This window comes from Natator depressus, chromosome 15 (genome assembly GCF_965152275.1).
Source record: "Natator depressus isolate rNatDep1 chromosome 15, rNatDep2.hap1, whole genome shotgun sequence".
NCBI lineage: Eukaryota > Metazoa > Chordata > Testudines > Cheloniidae > Natator > Natator depressus.
Window position 1 is genome coordinate 6,136,930 of NC_134248.1, and position 8,568 is coordinate 6,145,497.

At 44.1% G+C, this 8,568-nt stretch overlaps 1 protein-coding gene across 4 annotated transcripts in view; it reads right to left on the reverse strand.

The window, feature by feature from the left end:
• The window catches only part of AIFM3 (AIF family member 3), a 124,773-nt gene extending 116,456 nt beyond the window's left edge, over window positions 1-8,317 (reverse strand). For 3 of the 4 annotated variants that reach the window (XM_074972588.1, XM_074972589.1, XM_074972587.1), the window contains exon 1: window positions 8,108-8,316. The gene's annotated coding sequence lies outside the window, so the exon portion shown is untranslated. Of the gene's footprint in view, window positions 1-8,107 lie in introns of all 4 variants that reach the window. The other variant, XM_074972590.1, reaches the window with a different exon arrangement.
• Window positions 8,318-8,568: the final 251 nt, after the last annotated feature.

An 8,568-nucleotide genomic window follows, 5' to 3' on the forward strand; every position in this document is an offset into this window, starting at 1 on the left:
CTAAATAGCTTGAACTCTTTAAGTCTATTGCTAATGGCAGGTTTTCTAAACCTTTAATCATTCTCATGGCTCTTCTTTGAACTATCTCCAATTTATCAACATCCTTTTGAATTGTGGGCACCAGCAACGGACACAGGATTCCAGCAGCAGTCGCACCATTCTCAAATATAGAGGTCAAATAACCTCTCTACTCCTATTAGAGATTCCCTTGTTCATGCATCCCAGACCCGGGATCGTATGAGCTGCTTTGGCCACAGCTTCACACTGGGAGCTCATATTCAGCTGATTATTACGGCCCCCAAATCATTCCAAGAGTCACTGCTTCCTATGACCTACATTCTTTGTTCCTAGAGGTATAGATTTACATTTAGCCATCTTAAAATGTGTATTGTTTACTTGCACCCAGTTTACCAAGCAACCAGATGGCAAGGAAAAGCTGGATTTTAGAGACGTTGTGCAGGAAACAACCAGGAAGGTTTAGACACAGCTTGCATGTGAGGACGTAGAGAGCCCTGAGTAGAAGAGGACACCCAGGTTAGGGGTCTGATTGACAGAGAGGATATTGTGGTTGTCGTGCACATTGTGATTGAGAAAGGAGGGAGAGAGGAGGGCATGGAAGGAAAGATCAAGAGCTCTGTTTTGGCCATGTTGAGCTTAAGTTGAAGCCTGGATGTCCTTGAGAAGATGTCAAAGAGAAAGGGAAGATTTTAGTTTGGCCAGAAAGAGACAAATCCAGAGTATAGAGGGTAAATCTATGAATCAACTGCATATTGGTGATAGCTGGATTTCTGTTTGCAAGTGAGATATCGCTTTTGGTGTTCATGGGCAATGGAAGTGAAAGCCTTGCTGAGTGTTGGAGTGTTTTCCACACTACTGTAGGTGACGTGCTGTGCCATGAAATCCAAGAGACTTCTCCCTTACCTTCTGCTGTGAAGGTTTCAGTGGATAGTGTCTTGGTGCAACCTTCACTGTACTAAATGTTATCATGCTGCCATTTAATGTGTTCAGATGTTTTTCTCAGATGTATCCCATGAACATTGTTTAAAGCAACAATCAATTAGTATTGTTTTACTGGTTGCTGCTTCAGCAGTTTATATTTTCCAGGGTCATTAACAGAGCTTTCGGTACAACCGCTTTAGTATGTTCTTTGCAAGATTGTCAGAACATTTCCAGTCTATAATTAAACAAGAGATGCAATTAATATCTCAAAGGTGCATCAATAAACACAGAAACATTGAAAAGTTTCACAGGTGTCAGATTGCACTATGTGGAAATGAAGGATTTCACAATGCACAAAATGGTAAGAATGAAACTTTCATTTTGAATCTGTGAATTATTTTCACATCTTTTTCATAGTTTTTAAATGTATCCTTTTGCACAAGAAAAGGATATTTCTGCGACAGACTGTGCAAAACAAATAAGGATAGTTTACTATGGGACATCAACAACCAGAGACTAAGCTGCCTCCACAAAATTTGTGCATAAATACATTACACCCAGAAGTCTCACATTTACCTGTAGAAACAGGAAATTGCATGTGTAACTACTCAGTCACTTGTGCAAGTGCAGATTTCTGCACGCAAATCCAGGATAGTGTGCCTTTTCCACGTACAGCGGCGGTGCTGGAACTAGGGATGCCGGGGGTGCTGCCACACCTCCTGGCTTGAATTGTTTTCCATCAAATGCAGGGTTTACAGTTTGGTTCAGTGGTTCTCAGCACCACCACTATTCAAATTGTCCCAGGACCCCGATGCTGGCCAATGAAAATCTGACCCTGTTTGCTCCAAAGGGACTATAGTCCCCAAAACTGAGGCAAGCAAACTTAGTGGACATTTGAAAACTTTGCCCCCATGTAAATAGGGCTTCTGAAATAGTAGATTTTAACAACAAGTATGTCTTTCATCTTGAAACAACCATATTCCATTTGCCTGGTGCTTTGGTATTTCAGACAATAGCTGTATTTCAAATCAGGTCATAAAAGTAACAATCGTATTTTTTGATCTTCTATAGCACCCTCTAGCTAATGCTCTCAAAGCGCCACATTCTGATACCTTTACTGAGACTGAATGACAGTGGAGTCAGTTGGACTACTCATGGAATGTTTAGACTTCTTTTTCCCATTCCTGCTGCTTCCAACTCCGCTGGCCTCTCCCTTCCCACTGCCCCATCTTTTGAGCAGCACCGCATCTGATGCTCCTCTACCTTCTCCCTCCATGTTGCTGTCATCTACTGTCCATCCAACTCCTCCCCATCAGCCTCTCTCTCCTGCCCCAGCTCCTGGCTCCCTCTCCTTGCAATCTCCCTCACTCATCCTCTGTCTCTTTGGCTTCCATGTCGATGGCCCGCCTGACCCCTTCGTTACATGTTTCCTCACTCTTACCTCTTCTCTTGACCTGCAGCCCTGCTTCAATTCTCCCACTCACCAAAATGGTCAGCCAATTATTTGAACTTCAGCAAGCACTGCTCTCTCTCTCTCTGATTGTTCTATTGCCAAGCTCCCCCTTTCCAGCCATCACCTGGTCTTTTTCAGCATCGCCCAGCAGCCCCTATCCCCCATGCCCTGAGACATTACCCAATGTAAAATCTGGACTGATGAACAGCTGTGTCCCCTCAATCCTCCAGAATGGGGTGCTTTTTACACTGCTTTGCTATGAGAGTTACCACTTCTGGTCTGCTCCCACACAGCCTCCAGCATGTAAATTACTCCCAATTACACTGCATGAATGCTATTGCCAGCCACTCATGAATTACACTGCAGAACACCACCAGCAAACTCTGCAGTCCCAGACTTCCCCCAGAAATGTGCATCCTGTACTGCCCAGCCCTCTCTTGGACAATACAAGCTCATATAAAGTCTGCCATTTATTAATAGTAAATGATACGCAAGAGCCTTATTATCCCAAATGGAGTTTCCCAAACACTTCAATCCAAACACACTGATTTAGATAAAACAATAAAACAAATTTATTAACTAGAAAATTATAGATTTTAAGTGATTAGAAGTAATGAGGCATAAACCTCAGAATTGGTTACCAAGAAATAAAAAATAAAATGCAACTAATACCTAACTTAATAGCTACATGAATTCAAAGCAAAGATCTCTCTCATCACATGTCCCAACAGTCTTACTGGCTGATCCCCTTTCATACAAGAGCTCTCTCTCAGTCCAGTGCTGCTTTCTTTGTTTTTCAGGTGTTGCTGATGCAGTGGGTAGAGAGATAAGGAGGGAGATATTTTGGGAAGTCTGCCTGCCCCCTTTATAGCCCTTTCTCTTGCACAAGAATCATCTCCCACTGAGGTTCAGGAGACAGAAGGGAACCTCAAGCTGGTCCTTTGTTCAAGTTGTAGATTTTCTGCACACACCCTTTTTCTTGCCCAAGAGTGGCCACTTCACTAGGTGATTATCCATTTGATCTTGTCTTAAGACTATACAGAGGAATCATATATCTTTTCATGCAATGTTGCTTCACATATTTCACCAGGACAATAATGATCAGCAAATCATGCGCTTTCAAATGATACCTCACAAGGCATACTTTGTACAACACTTCCCATGGTCCTATAAAAAGGGGTGCACGTCGCAGTACAGACCATCACTCTGCCTTTCTGTGTCTTCCAGTCCATCAGCACTGATGACTTTAACTGCTCTCAGCCTTCTCCTCCCCTTCTTTCATTGCCACTGTTGTTGAGTCTCCCCATGCTTCACTTTCCTCCACCCTTGCCTTTTTTCCCCTCTCACTCATCACAAAGTCTATCCTGCCAACCCACAGCCCTGGCTCATTCCCTTCACTTTTGCTCTCACGTTGCGAAGCATCGCTGGCAGAAATCCTGTGACCAGGCTGAGTTCCTCCACTGCACAGTCTTTCTCCTCTCCTTCAGTTCTGCCATCTTCCTACCTAAACAACTCTGTCAACTTAACTGAATCCCATTCCTGCCTTAATTCAATCCCAGCTACCTTTGACTCACTTCTCAAACTCTTCCCTCGTCCTGTCTTTGCTTCTGTCTCTACACAGGATCTTGCCAATTTATTCCAAGAGAAAGTTGACAAAATACCGTGTAACTTTCCGTCTCCCCTCAGCTTGCTTTCCCTTTCTCCCCTGTCACAGAAGTTTCTCGTCTGCTCTTCTCTAAACCCTCCACTTTCCTCAGTGACCCCATCCCATCTCCTGATCTCCCTCGATTCCCCTCTCATCCCCTCCCTTGCTCTTCTCCTCACTCTCCTCTAGCTCCTTCCCCTCATAATGCAAACACACTTTATTCTTTCCCACTTTAAAAAAACCCACCCATGACCCTATTTGTCTCTCCAGCTACTGGCCCATCTCCCTTTCAGATGTAAGCTTATTGAACGTACTGTCTACAATTGTTGTCTGAGGTCTCACAGAATCATAGAATATCAGGGTTGGAAGGGACCTCAGGAGGTCATCTAGTCCAACCCCCTGCTCAAAGCAGGACCAATCCCCAATTAAATCATCCCAGCCAGAGCTTTGTCAGGCCTGACTTTAAAAACTTCTAAGGAAGGAGATTCTACCACCTCCCTAGGTAACGCATTCCAGTGTTTCACCACCCTCCTAGTGAAAACGTTTTTCCTAATATCCAACCTAAACCTCCCCCACTGCAACTTGAGACCATTACTCCTTGTCCTGTCATCTTCTACCACTGAGAATAGTCTAGAACCATCCTCTTTGGAACCACCTCTCAGGTAGTTAAAAGCAGCTATCAAATCCCCCCTCATTCTTCTCTTCTGCAGACTAAACAATCCCAGTTCTCTCAGCCTCTCCTCATAAGTCATGTGTTCCAGACCCCTAATCATTTTTGTTGCCCTTCGCTGGACTCTCTCCAATTTCTCCACATCCTTCTTGTAGTGTGGGGCCCAAACTGGACACAGTACTCCAGATGAGGCCTCACCAATGTCGAATAGAGCGAACGATCACGTCCCTCGATCTGCTGGCTATGCCCCTACTTATACATCCCAAAATGCCATTGGCCTTCTTGGCAACAAGGGCACACTGTTGACTCTTATCCAGCTTCTCGTCCACTGTCACCCCTGGGTCCTTTTCCGCAGAACTGCTGCCTAGCCATTCGGTCCCTAGTCTGTAGCGGTGCATTGGATTCTTCCGTCCTAAGTGCAGGACCCTGCACTTATCCTTGTTGAACCTCATCAGATTTCTTTTGGCCCAATCCTCCAATTTGTCTAGGTCCCTCTGTATCCTATCCCTACCTGCCACCGTATCTACCACTCCTCCTAGTTTAGTATCATCCGCAAATTTGCTGAGAGTGCAATCCACACCATCCTCCAGATCATTTATGAAGATATTGAACAAAACCAGCCCCAGGTCCGACCCTTGGGGCACTCCACTTGATACCGGCTGCCAACTAGACATGGAGCCATTGATCACTACCCGTTGAGCCGACAATCTAGCCAACTTTCTACCCACCTTATAGTGTCTCCTCCAGTTCCAGCCTAGAACTTCTCTAATCCAGCTTCTTCTCCTTGCACTCCACTGAAACCACTGCTACCAAGGCCTGGATAACCTCTTCCTACGGACAGCTCAGAACCCTTACTCCATCCTCACCGTCTTAGACTTGTCAATCACCAACAAGGCCATCAACCATGCTCTTTCTTTCTTGAAATCTTGTCCTCCCGTAGCTTCTATGATTCTGTCCTCTCCTGGTTTTCCTCCTACCTCACAAGTTGCCCCTTCAGATGTCCTCTGGAGGATCCTCCTCATCCCCCCACTCCAACTTTCTGTGGGGGTTCCACACAGGTCAGTCCTTAGTTCCTTTCTCTTCACCCTTTACATTGGATCTCCAAGTAATCTTATCTATTAACACAAATCAATTACCATCTGTAATGACTCACAGATCTCTATTGCTACTCCAGACCAGTCTCCTTTTGTCCAAACTAATATCTTGGCCTGTCTCTCAGACATCTACTCATAGATGCCTAACTGTCACCTCAAGATCAGTATGGCTCAAACAGAACTCTTAATCACCCCCCAGTCCCTCCCTGCTACCTCCTTTCTTGATTACTGTGGACAATATCACCATCCTACCTGTCACTAAGGTCCAAAACCTGGACACCACATTAGACTCCAACTTTTGTCTAGATCTTCACATCCAGACTAAGTCTAAATCCTGCTGATTGTTTCTGCACAATATCTCCTAAATACGGCCTTCCTATCCATGCACACACCTAAAACTCTCTTGAAGTCTCTCATGTCTTGATTACCACATCTTTCTCTCTTGCCTTGCTCAAGCATTCTTGCCTTGCTCATCTCCATTCTGAATGCTGCTGAAAAGATCATTCTCCTAGCCCATCATTCTGTCCACCTCATCCCTCTTTTGCATCTCCCCAGTGGCTTTCCCTTTTCTATTACAACAAACATTAGCTCCACGTCTTCATTTTCAAATCTTTTCATACATATGCATACCCCACCTATCATTTCTCCTTCACTATCAAGAGGTTGACTTCTGCCTTCTATTAGCCCATGATGGGCTTCCATCACCCACTTGTTAAAATTTTCAAGCACCCTTCTGCATTCTCCCATGCTGCCCCTTATGCTTGTGTGGATTTCCCCATAATCATCCATTATGCTGCCTCATTATATTCCTTCAAATCTTCCTTAAAACTCTCCTTTGCTGTGAAGCCTATAAAAACCTTGTCAACGATTGGGCCACGGGTGTGCTGAGATGACTGCCTGGCATGCTGACCAATAATGTCTCATTGTTTCCTTGTACTCCCCCATCCGTCTGGTGACTTAGATTATAAATACTTTGGGATAGGGACTGTCTTTTTGTTCTGTTTGTACAGTGCCTGGCATAATGGGGTCCTGGAACATGACTAGGTCTTGTAGGCCCTATCGTCATTGCTATGAGCCAGTATGTCAGAATCTGGCCCCAAGTGCTCTGCAAACTTTAATGAATTTAGCCTCCACCCCTTAGCAAGTTGTTAAATGTCATCACTTCATTTTTCAGTTGGAGAAACAGAGACAGAATTTAAAGGATTTGCTCAGGATCACACAGGGAGACCATTTCAGAGATAAAAACGCAGCCCAGCAGAAAGGTGCCCAAGCCATAAAATGTGGATCTACAGTTCAATCTAAATATCTGAGTTGGAGGGGGGAAGAGTGTTTGTATCTACAACTCTGCTTTACTCAGAGTCAAGATTTTCACACTTGGCTGCCTATAGTTAGGGTCCTAAGGCTGTGATTTTCAAGGGGGCCAAATGGCATTAGGAGCCCAAATCTCACAGAAAGTCAATGGGAGCTGGGCACCCAACTCTCCTGGGCACCTTTTAAAATCCCAGCCTAAGATCATTTTTAAGTAGCTGGCTAACTAGCTTGAATTTCACTGGTTTCAATTGGTGCTGCAGGGTGCTCAGCATTTTGAAAATTCCACCCTTAAATAAATGGCTTGATTTTTAAATGGAACCTAAGAGAGTTAGGTGCCCCAAAAATCCCAATTTAGATGCCTAAATATGGATTTAGGAGCCTAATTTTAAGCAGCCAAGTTTGAAAATCTTGATCCAGCTGTTCCAATTCACTGTCCTGTGCTTTAATTACTAGCCCATGCATCTTGTGCTTAATGATTCAAACTTACACTGGAGGCTACCAAGAATAATTAATAAACGTGAGTGCTATTTATACTGGAAGAACTGATTCAACATTTATCATTAATGAAGCCGGGGACTGGCCCAAACTGAATGTAAAAAGAAATCTGACGCAGCCGAACCTAAATAAAATGTTGCATTTTGTGCTGATAATGCTGGCAGAGCAGATCAGCTGAACTCTATGCTGGCAGTAATAACACACATTGCAGCATATGGGAGCTGCAATCTGTCAATGTTAAATTAGAAGCACCAGCCTGTATACTTTTTTTAGGTTTTAATTTTAACTTAGAGCAAACACTGCCTAGGATGATACAGTCAATCTATTCAGAAAGCCATAATTATACCATGGTAGCAATGTCAACACAATAGTGTTTATCATGAACCTGATCACAATTTGAGAGAAACAGCTTCTTTGCACTTCAGTTTTCAACCAAGGAGAAATCTATCCATTTGCTGCTCATAAAGCAAAATAATGCACAACCTAAAATAATTGCTTACCTGAGTGGAAAGACTGGCGCCACAATGAAACTAAAACATAAGGTTACAAGAAAGCTGCTCAGAGTCCCTTCAGGCAGCAGAAAGCTATACTGGAAATCCTTTGCATTGTATTCCAATTTAGAAGAGGCTTGAGCCGAGCTACAGTGTGTGTAATGCAGCTTATTCGAGGCTTGCAGCAGGGAGTACAGTCAGTTCTCTTGGGCTGCATGCAGTCTTAATAAAGTAGCTCAGAACGCCAGGGCAGCAGGAATTCTCCCACATCCCACCCACTTTCATTTAGCTGCTGCTACAGCAGCCCCTACCTTTATAGTCACTCTTGATTGCTAAAGAACTTCATGCACCTTTCAAAGGGCTTCACTGCATAAACTCTGTGGGGGCTGACAGGAGGCCTTTGGCTGTGATGTCAGAGTGAAGAAGGCCAGTGAACTTCTCTTGCTTAACCTCTTTGCTGCTGTTGGATA